Here is an 18,466-nt window from a genome sequence, read left to right as displayed (position 1 = left end):
TTCTTCAGTGATGTGATTGGTTGGTCCCACTGAGACCAGGACTCTTACAAAAGTATCTCTGTGACTATTCAGATTTACCTAGATATGGTCTATGGAGTGTGTGTGTGTCCATTAATCGCTCAGTCCTGTCCCACTCTGTGACCCCATGAACTGTATGTAGCCCACCAGGCTCCTATGTTCATGGGATTCTCCAGGCAAGAATCCTGGAGTGGGTTGCCGTTCCCTTCTCCAGGGGATCTTCCTGTCCCAGGGGTTGAACCTGGGTCTCCTGCGTTGCAGACAGATTCTTTACCACTGAGCTCCAGGGGACCCTGGGGTTCTCGCAGAGGATCAGATAAAGGGACAATCCCAGAGCCAGAATGCACCTGTGCTTACACTTGGCCTTGAACTTTATTAGCTGTTGAACCTGAGACAGATGACGTAATCTCATCTATAAAGCAGGAGCAGTACCCCTCACGTGTAAGCGCGAAGATGCGATGAGATGAACAGTGCAGCCTCCTGAGGAGACAGCAGAGGAGCTGCCCATACGCTTCCCACCGCCACCTGGTCGAACTGTACTTCTTGCACACATCTGTCCGAGTGGCAGAAAATCTGGGTGCACGTTGGACATGAGCGTGAACGCTTCTTGACTTGTTGGCCCTAGAAACTCCTTCTAGGTCTTTCCGAAGACTGCTCTTGTCCAGACGGAGGCAGCCCCTGGAGTTGTCACAAACCCCTTTCTCACTGAAGCCCCCCTGCCCCAGAGTGGAGGCAGTCAAAGAGATATGTAATTATTCTGGCCTTCTGCTTAAATTATTTTATGCCCCGGGTATGTATTTATTTGCCTGCAGCGATTTCAGAAGCATGGACAATGCACAGGTTTCACTAAGAGTCACTGGTGTTTTCAAATCATGGCCAGCAACTTCGGGGTCTGGGTCTGAGAGGCAGGAGAGGTTTGGGTTGGGTCTCACACACGACGCTGTCTTCCTTGCAGAAGGAAGCATTACCCTCAGCGCTTTGCTGAGGGTTTCATGCCCTCACTCCTGCATTTACACATTCAAAGGGTGCTTGCAGAAGTCCCGCGCTGTGTCCAGCGTTACACTGTGTTTGGGGACACAAATGAGGCTTTTGTCCATATGGACCGTACCTTCTAGAAAAGAGAGCGAGGTCATAAGTATTAATATTTACTCTAATTCTAGGCACTGTCTGGTGCCATGACAGAAAAAATCACACCAGGCAAAGAAATCGAGAATCAGGGGGAAGAGACACAAGTGTTTCAATTAGGTCATCAGAGTTGAGCGAAGGGGAAGGACATTCCAGGCAAAGAGCTGCGAGTGTAACGACCACTGGTGGGCACGGGGGGCACGGGGGGCGCGGGGGGGGGGGGGGGCGCAGGGTGGGGCCTAATGGGCATGAGTTCCACCTGGGAGGCAGGGCCGCACCAGGCAGGACCTTTGGGCTCAACATAGAGAAGCGCAGGCACTCCAGAGTGCTTGCCTGGAGAGTCCCAGGGACGGGGGAGCCTGGTGGGCTGAGGTCTATGGGGTCGCACAGAGTCGGACATGACTGAAGTGACTTAGCATAGCATAGAGACTAACTCTGGGAGTGGGTGGGGGCCGCAGTCTCACCGTGGAAACTCCATGGGGCACTGCCGGGCAGAGAAGGGAGCACGGCGCTGCAGGGACTCGGCCTGGGCCAGCTCTCCCTCTTCCCTGGGCTCCCCCGCCGGGCAGCCTTTCTGAGCCTCTGTCTTCTCACCCGCAGCATGGAGGTGGTGATACCGACCTTGAAAGGTGTCCCCTCAGCATTAGAGATCCTCGAGGCTTCTTCCAGGATCAGGGCCATTAAGAGCTCACATTACATACCATATTCTTATTTTCATTTGTTTCCAAAATGATAAAGGAAGGATAAGTGTGCAGCATAGGAGCTGCCCTCGTGTTTGGCCATGGGTTCACCTCACCTCGATGGCACTGCCAAACCGTTCTTGTCAAGTAAAAACCTGCCTTGTGTAATCTGAAGTTTCCTTTTCTCAACATAAACGTCTAAAAATGGCAGGAGTTCCCCATCACCCGCCGCTTTGGAATGCGCTGGTCTCGGCTTCACTCTCCTTGCTCCGGTCTCGCTCACTGTCTCCCAGTTCCTGAAGTACCCCGGCCTTGCACCCCCGACCCCCACTCCACGAGCCGTGCTCGAGCTGCTTGCCCAACTAGATGCAAATTGTCACCGGCAGCCTCGGGAGGATCTGACCACAAAGCACCGTGAATAGTGTCCCTGTAGCTGTCGTCCCAGGGGCCCTACGAGCCACTTTCAGAAGCTTTGACACAGACCCCATCCCCTGATTTCTCCCGGTTGACTGCTCCTCCTTCATAGAACCATGGAGAAAATTCCCTGAGCTCAGGGAACCCCTGGAATGGGCCAGTACCCTCACAATATGGTGGCTCAGATGGTAAAGAATCTGCCTGCAATGCAGGAGACCCAGATTCCACCTCTGGGTTGGGAAGATTCCCCTGGAGAAGGAAATGGCAACTCATTCCAGTATTCTTGCCTGGAGAATCCCCTGGATGGAGGAGCCTGGTGGGCTACAGTCCATGGCGTCACAAAGAGTCGGACACGACTGAGTGCCTAACACTTTCACTTTCACCTCACGATATGCTCACCTGATAAAAACCCTTTTCTTTGTTGCACTTATCAGTTGCAATTGTGCTTTCTTCATTTGAGTAAGTAGTGGAGGCCAGTCTGTCCCAGCACAGTAGAAGCTCCATCCAGCTGGAAGCCATGGCTGTCTGTTCATGTGTCATTTCCTTGTTATTATCATTCCTCTGCAGGCAGTTTCTGGCTCAGAGAAATCACGCCATAAATGTTTGTTGGAGGAATCACTAACTTTCCAGGAAGCATCTATTCCTTATAGAGGGCCTTTAACACACACCGTTTTGTTATTCCAAAGCCTAGCAGGAGAAAGCCAAAAATCAGTGTAAGACTTTCCCGTGATGGGGAAACCAGCAGACGGTCAATCTGTGTTGGACGAATGGACTGATGCTGAATGAGTGATTTGAAGCACAAGCTGATATTGCTCTTGTCAAAATGCTGAGTGTGAAGTACACCCCCCAACACACAGTCGTGTGTGGGTCCCCCTTCCTTTCTCTGCTGTCTACAGTATCTTTAAGAGCAAAGGTAACTCAGAGCTGCCTTGTGGTGAGGGGTTTAAGGCTGTCAGTGCTCCTCTGTCTTCTGATTTCCCCACCCTCTGAGCTATGAGGTGGCTCCTAGAAACCCCAGCGGTCCTCATCATCACCCTCTTCCTCTCTTGGAGCAGGAAGTAGAACGCTGTGCTCTTTCGTGCCATCAGCTTAGAGGGCAGAGACACTGCGCATCTCTCCTGTCTGTTCCCAGTGGAAAATGAATAGCCAGCATCTCTAGCTCTGGCTGGAAAGCCAGGCAAGGTGGCCTGTGACTTCAGACCAGGCTCCTGTCTGGAGAGCTCCAGCACCACAGGCCAGGCCCCTGGATCACATCCTTAGAGATGCTAAACCACGTTTTAAGTGCTTTCCCAAGAACGCCAATGAGGAGGCTGAAGATGCCACTGAATACGTGTGTCAGTGCTCAGTTGCTAAGTCATGTCTGACTGTACCTGGACTGCAGCCCACCAGGCTCTTCTGTCCATGAGGTTTCCCAGGCGAGAATACTGGAGTGAGTTGCCATTTCCTCCTCCATGGGATCTTCCTGACCCAGGGATCAAACCCATGTCTCCTACATTGGCAGGCAGATTCTTTACTACTAAGCCACCTGGGGAGCCCACCACTGAATAGACTAGTGTCTGATTAGTTTGGACTGCTGTAACAAGAACAGCATAGGCAGGGTGTAAGCAACTAACGTTTATTTTTTCCTGACTGGTCTAGAGGCTGGAAGTTCAAGAACAGGATGTCAGCATGGTTGAGTCCTGGTGAGAACTGGGGTTTCTTTGCATAGGACACACAGGGGAAGTTCTGCTGTCTGTACTGTAAGGGCACTAATCCCATCATGGGTGCCCCACCCTCATGACCTAATGTAGCTCCCAAGGTGCCATCTCTTCACCATTATATTGAGGGTTAGGACTTCAATGTATGAATTTTGAGGGAACACAAAGACATGGTCCCAAATCCTCAGGAAGCGCCATAGCCACAGCATCAGCGCCTTCAAGAGGCAACAGGAGGCATCTCCTCAGCAAGAAGGACTTGGAGGCAGACAAGATAATCTAGACCATTTATCCATCTAACAAATAATAGTCAGGCACCCACAAGGTGTCAAGCTCTGTTCCAGGACCTGAGGGTTTAGGAATGAACAAGACAGAAGCACTTGTCCTCAGGATGCTTACTTACCAGCCAGGGGAGACAGACAATGAATAAGTAGGTGAATAGCTCAGATAATCAGCCAGTGCTAATTGCTATCAAGCATATCAAACGGGGTTACATGATAGAGGATAATCCAAGGAGAAGGACACAAGGTTAGACTGAACTGAGAAACAAGTCGTTTGTGGGGCCAGCCATGCAAGTATCTAAGAGAAAAGTGTTCCCAGAAGGACGGGCAGTAAGTGCAAAGGTCCTGAAACGGAGTGAATGACATTTTCGGTCACTTGGAAGTGTGAACACCTGTTCTGTAAAGTCACACCCACGACAGAGTAAGCACAGTCGCCGGGTCGCTTGTATCCTAAGGTGCTCTCTGCTGTCACGCATCGGCCCAGCGGCGAACCAGCTCAGTGTGGTTGGCTCTGCTTATTCGAGTGCCTTTCTAAGATTCCCCCCAATCCACCTGTCTATCTCTAAGCAGCTGGAGTGGCAGCCGGAGCCTGAGAAGTGCGTATTTTCATGAAGTCATGTCACACGCACGTGAGGGTTGGGCCACATGGAGGAATGGCAGTATTATCACTCCCCGTTGTCACCTGGGAGAACCGCGTGGATTTTGCTGTGAATCACCACTGTTTGACTGGCACGCTCAGAGAATTTTCTGGTGCGTTCATGAGGTAAAACGAATATCCACATAGAAAAGCCCAACGCCTGTGGAGGCTTCTCCTGTATGGCAAATAGTTCTTACGAAGTGGCGTATTGATAGTTTGAAGGCTAATGAGGAAAGACATTTGGGAAAGAGTTTGTAAGAAATGGTGGATTTAAAGGGGTGGGGTAGGAGGAAGATGTGTTAAAATGTGATGAAAGAAAATTGCAGCGTCTTGTGTCCCGCTCACTAGAAGCGGAGCCTGAGGCAAGGATTTGGGTGCAGATTTACCGGGAGCATAGAGACAGGGAAACAGGACAGGACTCGGGGGGCTGTGGTCCCGGGTGAAGTCTGACCTGCTCTGAACCTCAGGAAATGGCCCTGGAGCGTGACCCCCGGGAGGGCCCTCCTCGGGTGAGGCGAGGAGCATGCACTTGTGTTCCAGGGTCAGTCTGCCATTGGCTGAGGACCTCACGGAGGCATCTTGACCTCCCAGGGAAGGGCATCTGTCAGCCTCTGAGGACCGTTCTCTGCACGGGGCAGCTGCAGGCAGCCAGCAGCCACCACTCACCACAGCTGGGGGACAGCTACTCTGGGAGGGGATCGGGACGGGGTGCACATCTTCTCGGGCACCTAGATTCTCCTCAGAAACAGCTTCACTTTCCCCAGAAGAAAATGCATCCATTCATTCATTGCATGATTAGCCCATTTATTCAATGTTTCCTGAGCACCTACTATGTTTCAAAAATCAGGGTTACAATAGTGAGCAAAGTGGATCTGTTATCAGTAGTCACAGGTGAGAGATACAATCAAACAAGCCCTGGCAAGAAATGATGCTAAGTGCCATAGTAAGCGGAGAAGGCAATGGCACCCCACTCCAGTACTCTTGCCTGGAAAATCCCATGAATGGAGGAGCCTGGTGGGCTGCAGCCCATGGGGTCGCTGAGGGTCGGACACGACTGAACGACTTCACGTTCACTTTTCACTTTCATGCATTGGAGAAGGAAATGGCAACCCACTCCAGGGTTCTTGCCTGGAGAATCCCAGGGACGGGGGAGCCTGGTGGGCTGCTGTCTATGGGGTTGCACAGAGTCGGACACAACTGAAGCGACTTAGCAGCAGCAGCAGCCATAGTAAGAGAGACCACTTTCTTTATTAGGAACCCTAAATCTGGTCCAGAGGATACAGTCTAGAGCTGTGCGGCCCCAAATGGTAGCCATGGACCACATATGTTTATTCAGCACTCGAGATGCAGCTAATCCCAATCTAGATGCTCTATAAGCATAAACTGCACCTGGAATTTCAATGGTTTATTGTGGAAAAAAGAATGTGAACGACCTCTTTAATAGTTTGTTATATGGTATAATTGTATATATCATGTGCTATGCAATTTACAAATATATACATATATACATATAAAATTCAAACAAAGAAAAAATAATTTGCTGTATGAATTACATGTTAAAATGACACCATTGTGAATACACTGGGTTACATAAAATACCTGACCAAACTTAATTTTACTTGTTACTATTTACTTGTTTAATGTGGCTGCTAGGCAATTTTAAATTACCTAGCTCGCTTTATATTTCCATTAAATAGCACAGGTCTGGGGCTTCTTGCCTCATACCTTCAGCATCGCAGGGAATCTTGCTGAACAACCCACTAGTAACATGACTGTCCACTGATTATGACAAGGAACATACAGCCAAGCTTCTCCAAATTCTCTAAGTCGAGAGGTTCCAATGGTTTGAGACCACGGTGCCTTGTTTTGTTGTTTTTAGTAAGCCCCACTAATTATGGATTCCTCTGTGTCTCCCTCTGGTACCCCAAGGCTCACGAAGACACACTCCCCGCCCACCCCACACCCCTGTTAGATAATTGAAGTTTGATTGAATAGTGTTTCTATCCATCACCGATACAGTTCTCGTTTCATCGTTCCTTTTTTCTCTTCTCTACATGCTATGAGCGTGAATATAAATCTATAGATTCAAAAGTGAAGAGGCAAAGAAATATAAATGGTTTGAAGTGAGTCTTTTTTCAAGTAATTTTCCCCCTAACCTAGTAAGATGTCACTCCGTGAGAGATTTCACAGCACAGCAACACTAGAAAGTATGATAATCGTTCAAAACATAATTGAAAGATTTCAGAAGTTGAACTGGAAGCGTTTTTGTCAGAGTTTATTGCAAGTATTTTGTATCTTAAAAAAAAAAAGTTTATGAAAGTTCTGTGACAAGAAGATAAATTATGGAACCATAAGAACAGGGAAATAAATGGATTCTGGAGACTGACAAACAGGGCAAATGATGAGAACATATAATTTTAGAACACAAAAAAAGGTAACTAAATTTGAAAAATTGCATTAGTGTATCATTTTCTGTATATGAGCCATTAGAGGGAAAAAGTGGAAATTACACCCTGTAACAAAGTAAAAATGTTTTCAGTGTTTAAAGGTAATTTTGTAATACTGCTACTATTACTTAAACTCTTACCTCTTATAAAAATCCAAAGACAGGACCCCTGGTGATATTACCTGTGTCTTAGGCAAAGAGCAACAATTTGAATTCCATTCAAATACATTTGTATTTTGCCAAGTGCTATCAAACCGTGAGTTGCATAATTTGCGGTGTAAGTGAAATAGATACTTTTCCTCTGCACATTTATCACCCTCCTGTGGGCTTCATTACTGACAATCAAATCATAGAAGATGTACGAAATTGTCATGATGCACTTATTTTCTCATGATATTCGATACAAATAGTACTTCTTTACAAATGGCCTTTCCCCCCCCCCATTTGCCACAACATTTTTGCTGTCTTTTCAGAATCTTACTTAAGTTCCAGTGATAGACTTTATTTTTCCCCAGCATATATGTGGGCCTCTTTGGAAAACAAATATTTCTATTTGGGGAAAAATTAAAAACACTTTAGACAAACAAAAGCAGGATGGTTTACAAGTTGTTCTCTACCTGTTACTCCCTAAATGTATGTGTGTGTGTGAGCGTGCACCATATCAAGGTGCTTGTGAAAACAATAGATCCTAGCTCATGGATCGTACATACTCCATCCCTGAATCATCTTAAGGATAAATTCAGAATCGCAACATCAAATGCCCAAAGTCCAGTCAGAAAAAATAAATGAGCTAGTGAGCAAGAAACCCATAGCTTCATTTTCCACTTTGAGAAATACCATGGGTACAGAGGAGTTTTCGTTTACTCTGAGAGAGTCAGGAACACTAATGACAGGCAGCTGGCGCTGCACCTTCAATCGGCAAGACCGTGGGGAGCGGTGGGAACCGCGGTGAGCTGCAGTACACGCTCTGCCTCTAGAGGGAGCAGCTGCCCCCAGCTCCGGTGTCGTGCTCCCTGCTGGTTTAGTCGCCAAGTCACCCGACTCTTGCAACCCCGTAGACTGTGGTCTGCCAGGCTCCCCAGTCTATGGGATTTCCCAGGCAAGAATACTAGAGTACTGGAGTACAGCCCAGAATACTGGGCTGCCATTTCCTTCACCATGGGATCTTCCTGACCCAGGGATTGAACCCCAGTCTCCTGTTGACTGAGATACCAGTAGTATTTTTTTTTCTTTATTATAAATACTTTTTAAAAGAAGCCAGGGCTTCCCTGGTGGCTCAGATGGCAAATATCTGATGGCAAAAAAAAAAAAAAAATCAGATGGTAAAAGAGCCAGAAATGATTGAGCGACTTTCACTTTTTTTTACCGACTTTCACTTTTTTTTACGGGCTTCCCAGGTGATGCTCAAAGAAGGCAATGGCACCCCACTCCAGTACTCTTGCCTGGAAAATCCCATGGACGGAGGAGCCTGGTAGGCTGCAGTCCATGGGGTAGCTAGGAGTCGGACACGACTGAGCAACTTCACTTTCACTTTTCACTTTCATGCATTGAAGAAGGAAATGGCAACTCACACCAGTGTTCTTGCCTGGAGAATCCCAGGGACGAGGGAGCTTGGTGGGCTGCCATCTATGGGGTTGCACAGAGTTGGACACGACTGAAGCGACTTAGCAGCAGGTGATGCTAGTGGTAAAGAATCTGCCTGCTGAAGCAGGAGACAAAAGAGACTCAGGTTCAATCCCTGGGTTGGGAAGACTCTGTGGAGGAGAAAATGGCAACCCACTGCAGTAGTCTTGCCTGGAAAATTCCATGGACAGAGGAGCCTGGTTGGCTACAGTCTGTGGGGCCACAAAGAGCCAGACACGGCTGAGCCCACACGCACACACAGAAATCTGGATCTCTTTTTGTGTGTGTGTTTGGAAAGATATTTCTTGATTTTTAAGGGCTGATAGCATTTTTTAAAAAATATCAAGCAAGCCAAAGAAAATACATTTCCTGGCCAGATACAGCGTGAAGACTGCCAGGGTGTGATTTTTGTGGAAGACTCTTTCTTCGCAAGGGTCTGGGGCAGCCAGGGTCATCTTGCAAGGACAGTGGTGTCTCCCCTGAATCTCTTTACCCCTCTACTCCTAGGCTATGATCTATTGGAGATGAGGTCATCTATTGATGGTTATTTCTTAAATGTCATCTATTCTAGCTACAAAAGCTTCTTTACTTTTCATACCGATATAAGTGATTGTTGTTTAGGCACTAAGTCACGTCTGACTCTTTGCTCCTCCGTGGACTGTAGCCCGCCAGGCTTGTCTGTCCGTGGGATTTCCCAGGCAAGAATACTGGAGTGGGTTGCCATTTCCTTCTCCAAGGGATCTTCCTGATCCAGGGATGGAACCTGCATCTCCTGCCTTGGCAGGCGGATTCTTTACCTCTGAGCTACCAGGGAAACCCAAAATAATTGATGGACCTTAAAAATAATTATTCCCCCTATCAACAGTAACCATCATATTATTGTCATCTGTGAGTATGCATCTTAGGGCAACAAATTAAAGATGGACGAAGCAAGGAATATGTTTTCATTTTCTAGACTACAAGGGAATTCCTATTTTCAGCAAAGCACACAGAACATTTTAACCCCAATCTGTTAACAGAGTCCTCTTCCTCTGAAGTTGAACTGGAAATCCAGATAATATGCCAGCCTAAGATGTTTGGCAGGAAAAGCAGGGCCTTTGGGAAAGTGGAGAGCCCCTTGGCATTCTGTGGCACCTCCTTCATGATGTCAGGGAGCTCTCTCTGGCACCTGGGCCATGACTGAAGCACAGACATCTTTCTGCAAGGCCACCCTGGTATCCTGGCTGTCTAACATACCAGAGCCATTTAATCCCCAAGGTGCTGGCCTCCACTGTTGAGCAGTTTTATCTCTTCCCTCTCCTCTCCTCCTCCCAGCCCAACTGGAATCTCTTCTTAATCTGGGGGAGGGGGCATGAAATAGAGGAGAGGAAGACCTACTCTCAACCCTCTGTTCTGGCCCAAATCCTTTCTCTTTTATTTCTGTTCCAAGTCCTCTAAGGTTTTCAAGGGGGTTAGGCTTTTGGAGAAGAAAGCTAAGGAGAGATAGAGGGTATCCCTGCTTTCTACTCTGCAACATCCCTTCCCGGAGGCAATGAACACAGCTCGTTACATAAAAGGCTAGAGACAAAACGCAGGTTAATATCTGACAAAAGTCTTTTGCTCCAGTAACAATTCTAGTTATTTCCAAGCACCTCTACTCATTGGGCACCAACTCTGCTAGGTCAGCTCAGAGGCTCTGCTGATCTTGGCTGGGCTCACTCACGTCTTTGGGAACTGGCTATCTGTCCACTGATAGAGGACAGCTTGGACTATGATGGCTGTGACAACCTGGCCCCGTGCCAGGCAGCTCTCATCGGCTAGCAGGCTAACCTATGCGTTTTCTTTCTGCAGCAATGGCAGAGGAGGAGAGTGAGCAAGCTGGGTTATGTAAACACTTTTCCGTTTTCTGTTTTGCATTACATTCGCCAACATCCCAACAGATGACACAAGTCACATGCCTCGCTGGGAGTCAGAAAGAGGGACACTCTAGTTAGCTGGCAAAGGCACAGAGATGGAAGGCTGAAGCGCTGGAGCCCATAATACAAGTGCTTACCCCATTTCCTGAATCAGAAAGCTGAAGCCAGGAGAAATGAACCTGGGATTGGGGGGACTGGGCTTTGAACCCATGCGTGCTTTACTCCAAAGCTGTGTTTCCAGCCACATGATGCTGCTGCTTTCATTTTTAAAAGGAGCTTATAAATAGTGTTCTCCACGTTAAGGCAGCATCTTCCAGGCCAAATGGAGTGTTGAGTAATTGCCTGCTTAATATGGTTGATAGAGAAAGCAAACTTGAAGCCAAAACACTCTAATTTCCCCTAAACATATGTAATCATCTTAATTTTCTCTTTGCCTCTGTTGACAGAGCTTGGGGAAGGCAACTTCTTTTTAGCATCAGCCAATGTTTGCCTGGGAAGCAGCATGCAAGGAAAAGGGGTTGGCATTCTTTGCTTCAATAAAATCCCTTTTGGGTATTAATAATTCCAGTCTTCCCTGGGCTGGCCTTCTCCCCATCCAGTCTCCTTTACTTGACGTTGTCCTTTACCCCATGGGGTTTGCACCCGCATGCTCATTTGCCATCAGGCTCCTATGTCTTGGGTGATTTGTGACCCAGGTTGAGCTCCAATCACTTGAATCCATTCAGGGGCTGAATTTTGTAAGTAATGAGAGATGGTTGAGTGGCGCTGATGTGTCTGGAAACACCAGCTCATTGACTGGTAGTTGGTTTCTCTGATTGGACAATGTTGTCCTAATCTAAGAGGCAGATTACTTCTTCAAAGAATAAGATGGAAACTCAGCATCAGGATCAGTTTCTTCCGTGGGTTGACATACCCAGAAATTGCTAACTTGACTTTATGAACTGTTAAACTTTTTTAGAGTATGACATGAGGTCTTAGTTACAGATTCAAATGAAAATCATGGGAATAATAACAGCCACCAACATTTCCTGAACCTTTATCCTGTGCCAGGAACTGTCCTAAACTCTTTCCATGCATTTCATGTCCACGAGCATCCCATGATATGAACACCACTATGAGCCCATTTTATAATTCAGGATACTGAAGGCATAGGTGACTTCCTTTCCCAGGACCACATTGCAAAAAGTAAGTGACAGGCACAGACAGGAGTTGGCTTAGCACATGACGGCTGAGAACAGAATCTGCAAAAAGTCTGTAAAGAACTTGATGGTAAACATTTTTGGCCTTTACAGACCTTTTGGTCTCTGCAGCAACTACTCAGCTCTGCCATGTTGCGAGAAAGCAGTCATATACAATGCATTTACAAAGGGCCGTGCCAATATGCCAATAAAACTTTATTCACAAAACCAGGCAATACACCGGATTTGGCATTGCTGTAACTGTCACTTCCAAGCTGCGTGGTTTTGTGCCATGTATCCAACTTCTCTGTAATCCCATTTTTCTCATCTAAAACCTTAGAGTAATAATTATAGCAAGAAGCTTACAGGGTCGTTTTAAGGAGTAGTGACGTTGCATGCAGAGCACTTGCTGGTTGGCTGGTTTGCTCTAATCACTAATGTGTGAGGCGGTAGGGGGGGATGTGAAGAGCGGCTCCTCTGGGTGTGGACTTCACCTCTGCAGCTCACCTGCCGAGTGGCGGCGGACATGGTACCAACATCTCTGAGCTTCAGCCTCCTCTTTTGGAAAGTGCAGGCTGGTAAAGGACGGATTTCACAGAGTCGAGATTCAACGCCCTGAACACACGCAAAACATCCCAAACAATGCCTGACCCGTGGAAAGTTCGATGGGGTGCCTACTGTGTTATTACTTCTATTGGATAATCCAGATTTGAGCCCTTGCGTGCCTGACTTCCAACCACGTGCTCCTTCCCACCACATGCCCTGCAGAGAGCTGGTTCTTAACTGTTTTATTCTATTGGCTGAGTCCGCATCCCCAATCCCTTTTCAGAATACTGCTTTTAAAGGCACATGATAAAAATATATTGTTACTAAGTATCAATAAAAGACTACCCAAAAGATCCAGTAATATGCAGTCACCAAAATATTTTTTAAGAAGCACACTTGGATGTAGTTATGTATGTACTTCTTCATTAACACATTCGAGAACACAATCCATGAGAAGGCCTGATAACTACTACAATTTTCAAATAGTAATAAATTTCAGTGATATTTCAATATCTCTGCAACACTGTAATATGACACGATGATACCTGTGATTTGTACCCGTGCTAAAGTCACAGGTCCCGTAATCACGTGCCTGCATTTATAACTGAAGAAACCCTCAGTTTTAGGTAAAGTTTGGTGGAAATGAAATTTTTTTAAATGCCTGAATTTATGGAACCCTTGAGGTCCATGGTTCCCAGGTCAAGAGCCCCAGTGCCTACTGCCACCAAAGGGGACATTTAAAAAAAAAACAATAAAAGGAATGAACATGCGTTCTCAGAGGAGGGAGTGTTCCTTGCCTCTCCCCCTGAACCTCTGTCCACAAAGACAGCGAATGCTCCCTGTGCCTGCATCGTCATGGTGCACTCATGCCCTGGTGGGAGCGAGAAACCGGAAATTCTGTTGTCCCCTGATTTGACGCACTGTGTGGAAAAAATGGTCACTGGGACTAAGCCAGCGAGCAGTAATGGAAACCTGATCCCACTGACCTCATCCAAAAAAATAGCTATTGTCACAGGACAGAGATGCTGGATATTTGTAGGTTTGGGGAGAAATATATTTGTTAGTGAAATGGAGCTTACTGTGGACTGAATAAAGGTGAATTATTTGTCAGACGACTGGAGGAGGTTTATGCAATATAGTATTATTGAGCGGGGCTATTAACAGAGTGAATTGCTATTGTGACATGCCATTAAATTGTTTTTAGTGTCCACAAAGGTATCATTCAGGAGCTGGCAGGGTTAGTAACAGAGTTGTATTTTTGGTGGACAGCAGCAGATCTCAAAACGAAATAGCATATTTTACAGGAAAGTAAAATATGGTCAAAGCCGGAAGTCTGCAGACAATAGAGTCTGGGGTAGTCATTTGCAGCTGTTTGACAAGAACCTAGAGAAGCCAAACCAGGCTCCCTAGATCCGTGCTGTACACAGAATCAAAGCTGAAATCCGCGAGATCCATCAGCAAGAGCGAGAAGTGAGAAGGAGAAATGGCAAACCTGGGCTCTTTCAAGGATGTTCTGTCTCGGGCCTGAATGTATCCCCAGCATACAATAGAGAGGTTGAGTCAATAAATATTTGCTGAAAGAAAAAGTAAGAAGGAGAGTTCAGGAGGGAGACGAGGGGACAGAGAGAGAGACAGTCAGACAGACAAGATTTAACCCCTGCTTGGCCTGATTCCAAGCCTCAAAGACACACCAGGCTGCCATGCTGAAGATGAAGAGAAGCAACTTGCACGTGATCATGCAAATTAGGAAAGAAGAGGCTCGGCTCAGGCTTCTACTCTCGAATTCGCTAACGAGCGTTATCTTTCTGCGTAGTGCGGCAACTTTCTGACGAGTCACCTGGCTTCTTTCTTGAAGCTTGTTGTTGACAATGCAGACAATGACTCTCAACTCCAACCTGATTCACAGTGACCCTGCAGAATGTGTGCACTTTCTTGGAAGGAGAAAGAACCGACTCATCTTCCTAAATTAGTTATGGGAAGGGAAAAGAGATAGAGATCTTAAGGAAAAGAAATTCTTCTGTTGAAGAAGTTGTCTCAACCCTGTTTAGGGCACATTTCTTCATAGCTAAGCTGTTAAGGGCTAACCCACGTCAACTCTTAGAAAGACAATGTCATTTTGGTGTTAACCAGAGACCTTCCAGCCCACGTCTGCCTTGCTTTTCTTGTCTGATACTCATTTTGTCCTCCAAGGGCCACTGGAGTTCATGTTTGTGGTTACTACTCTTTCTTTGCTTTTGTTTACATTTTAAGACAGTAGATTCCTGTAAAATGTTGGCGTGTATGTATTAGTATATCTGATTAGTGGGGATTAGTTTAGTTGCTCAGTTGCATCTGACTCTTCAACCGCATGGACTGTAGCCCACCAGTCTCGTCTGACCATGGCATTCTCCAGGCAAGAACACTGGAGTGGATTGCCATTGTCTTCTCCAGGGGATCTTTTCAACCCAGGAATCGAACCCGGGTCTCCGGCCTTGTTGGCAGACTCTTTACCATCTGCACTACCAAGGAAGCAGCCTTAATATATCTGAATTGGTTACCAAAGAAACGCATCATAAACTACCAACTACCGTTATCATTACATGCTATTACTGTTATTATTTCGGCTGGCAAATCATGAATGTACTTTTGATAGCCATATCTAGTACTGGGGAGTTGGAGAGACATGAGAATGAGCCTGTTTACATATCCACAGGAGGCCCAAATTGGTTAACACTCTACCAGGAACATTTTGCTGATGTATTAAATGCTTCTGAAGTGAACGTGGCCCATGACACAATCATTACGTTTCTAGGTAGTTAGTGGAAGGATATCCACACTAGGATATGTACAAGATTATATCCAATGAGGTGTTTAAAATATAGGGAGAAATTAGAAAGAACTGTCATACCCATTAAGAGTTCAGCTCAGTTCAGTCACTCAGTCGTGTCCAACTCTTTGCGACCCCATGGACTGCAGCACGCCAGGCCTCCCTGTCCATCGCCAACTCCCAGAGTTTACTCACACTCGAGTCGGTGATGCCATCCTCTGTCATCCTCTTCTCTTCCTGCCCTCAATCTTTCCCAGCATCAGGGTCTTTTCCAATGAGTCAGCTCTTCGCATCAGGTGGCCAAAGTATTGCAGTTTCAGCTTCAGCACCAGTCCTTCCAATGAATATTCAGGACTGATCTCCTTTAGGATGGACTGGTTGGATCTCCTGGCAGTCCAAGGGACTCTCAAGAGTCTTCTCCAACACCACAGTTCCAAAGCATCAATTCTTCAGTGCTCAGCTTTCTTTACAGTCCAACTCTCACATCCATACATGACTACTGGAAAAGCCCATTAATAAGAGGGTCATTATTTTAAAAAATTGTAATACTGCACAATGGATTATCACCCACCATTAAAAATATATGTTCATAAAAACAAAAAGGTCCCATTATATTGAGGAGGGTGAACAAAGGGAGATTTTAAAATAGTATGTATATTATGATCCTATAATGCTGCTGCTGCTGCTGCTAAGTCGCTTCAGTCGCGTCCGACTCTGTGCGCCCCATGGACTGCAGCCTACCAGGCTCCTCCGCCCATGGGATTTTCCAGGCAAGAGTACTGGAGTAGGGTGCCATTGCCTTCTCCAATGATCCTATAATACATTATATTTATTTATAGCTATAGTATATTTGAGATAAGTATAATGATAGATACAGTGATAAAGGTGATTTTATATTATTATGTAATATTGTTATATTTCCATCATGCAGTTTGTCATAGTTTTTATTTTTCCTTGTATTCTTCTATCGCTTCCACATTTTCTACATGGCCTGTGATTGACTGTTATAATCAAGAAGCACAGACACACACGCCCACACAGTGAATGAAGGTCAGCGTTTCACGTCCACGTTTGGCCATTCTCATACCCAGTGCAGCTTTGACCTGGTTGCTCACCATCGACCCCACCCCAGCTCAGGCTCCTGGCATCTTCCTGCTTGCCTTTAACTTTTCAGCACAGATCCCGGACCTGACTGACTAGAGTCTCCTCGACATGTTGTATAACCAGCCCCATGCCCACAGTCTCAGAAAAGCTCAGTGCTAACTTTATATTCACTTCCTTCCTGGAAGGGAAGCCAACAGAAAGTGTTCCTGGAGGCGCATGGTCCTGGTCCTTGTTAATCCCTGGCAAGAGCCAAAAAAAAAAGACTGGTTCAAACAGTATCATCATTGATAGTGGCTCAGTAAGTTTACTTATTAATGGTGCTTATTAATTTCTTAACACTAGATGCTGTGCATTTAAGTCCATGTAAGCCTCAAGAAATGGTTATATGTCTATCTTGCAGAACCGAAAGAAAAGAAAAGAAAAAGAGTTACCGGCAAGCGAGAGGCAGACCCAAAGGTTGCTGCTTGTTTTCCTTTAAAAGGCTCGGTGTTGACTGATTTTGGAGGAACTTACATGCCTACGAGCAGTGTGGTTAGTGGAGAAGACCTCACGTTCTGGATTCAGAGTAACTGGATTCGAGCTCAGGCTCTGCCCTGGCCAGCTTTTTGCTGTCTTGCTCCAAGACAGTGTGATTTACCAATTACAGTATGCTTTTAACAACCAGACACCCAAGTTCTAATCCAGGCTCAGCGATTTGTAGCGATTTGTGACTTCAGGCAAGTCACTTAAACCCTCTGAGCCTCCACTTGCCTGCATCCAAAGTGGAGGAGACGGTCTCTTCTTCTGTGGGATCAGTGATATCACACAGTAAGCCCTCTGCACAGAGACAACGTTTACTAGACAGTGACTAAGGGCTTCCCAGGTGATGCTGGTGGTAAAGAGCCCTCCTGCCAAAGCAGGAGACGTAGGAGATGTGGGCTCAGTCTCGGTCAGGAACATCCCCTGGAGAGGGGCATGGCAACCCAGTCCAGTATTTTGCCTAGAAAATCTCATGGACAGAGGAGCCTGGCGGGCTACAGTCCAGGGGGTGGCAGAGTCGGACACAACTGAAGCGGCTTAGTACGGCACAGACAGGGACTAACAGTATCACCTCCGATGATGAGGGTTTCATTCTATTCGTGCAAAAAAGAAAAACAGAGAGATGAGAAAGATGAACAGGTAAACCACATCCAACAGAGATCTCCTGAACATTTGGGGTCGTTATATGTTTTGTTTTTTGTGAAGCACGAGGAAGCCACCAGGACATGTGTGCAGGCATGTGTGTGCTGCTCTCCATATTAGATTACATGTTTTAGGACAATAAATCAGCGAAAGAAAAGTAATAAATAATGCATGCTGAAAATGCGATCATGTTTATTAAGAAGCAACAGCCTTGTCATCTTCCATTTTCTTCTTCAGTGAGTCTCCCCTCTGAGGGTTTGCTCTTCAGGGACTCCTTGCAATTTAGCTGGAGGCTATTCTCTAATTCTTATTTGCAAAAAAAAAAAAAAAAACCTGCTTTGCAAAAATAAGTTAAAAGCTGAGCATCCAGGTCCTCTGATGAGTCTCCCATCAAATCCACCCCGTCATTAGAGATGGCTTCCCGGCTATGGCAATCGGGGGGAAATAAGCCTAGCTTCACATCTGTCTATACTGTGTTTCCCCATGGTCTGTGTTCTCACTCCAGTCTCTCTGTGATGAGTTTTTATGAAGTCTCTTTAGGTTTCTTTATTTTAGAAGAAAAAAAAAAAAGAAGGAAAAAGCACCCAGAGAGACACACAAAAAGCAACTTTCCTTTTTCTAGTGATTTGCAGCTGCTAAAACAATATGTTGACATTAGTGCGTTGTGACGTCCAAGGACTTTAACTGGAGTTGCATCTTAATCTGTTACTCTTCACCCTTTTGCACTTGAATGACCCTGAAGAGATTGAAAAGAAAGGAACCACACGGGCAGCTCTGTCTTCCAGGGACTGGGAGCAGAGCTCTGCTCTTGAAAACAAAGCGGTGTTCCATACTGAGAGAGAGAGAAGGTGTAAGTGA

The 18,466-nt window shown here is 46.2% G+C and overlaps 1 protein-coding gene across 7 annotated transcripts in view; it reads left to right on the top strand.

The window, feature by feature from the left end:
• The window catches only part of TSHZ2 (teashirt zinc finger homeobox 2), a 508,475-nt gene that overhangs the window by 140,272 nt on the left and 349,737 nt on the right, over positions 1-18,466 (top strand). Inside the window, exon 1 of one of the 7 annotated variants that reach the window (XM_086331299.1) lies at positions 18,354-18,458. The exons of the other annotated variants lie outside the window; for them this stretch is intronic. The gene's annotated coding sequence lies outside the window, so the exon portion shown is untranslated. Of the gene's footprint in view, positions 1-18,353; positions 18,459-18,466 lie in introns of those variants that run through there. 7 annotated transcript variants of the gene reach the window in all.

The sequence above is a fragment of the Bos grunniens genome, chromosome 13 (genome assembly GCF_055505025.1).
Source record: "Bos grunniens cultivar Pamir isolate PY7600 chromosome 13, Bosgru_T2T1.0, whole genome shotgun sequence".
NCBI lineage: Eukaryota > Metazoa > Chordata > Mammalia > Artiodactyla > Bovidae > Bos > Bos grunniens.
Note: the sequence above shows the minus strand (reverse complement) of the source record. Positions and strands in the feature narration are given on the sequence as shown.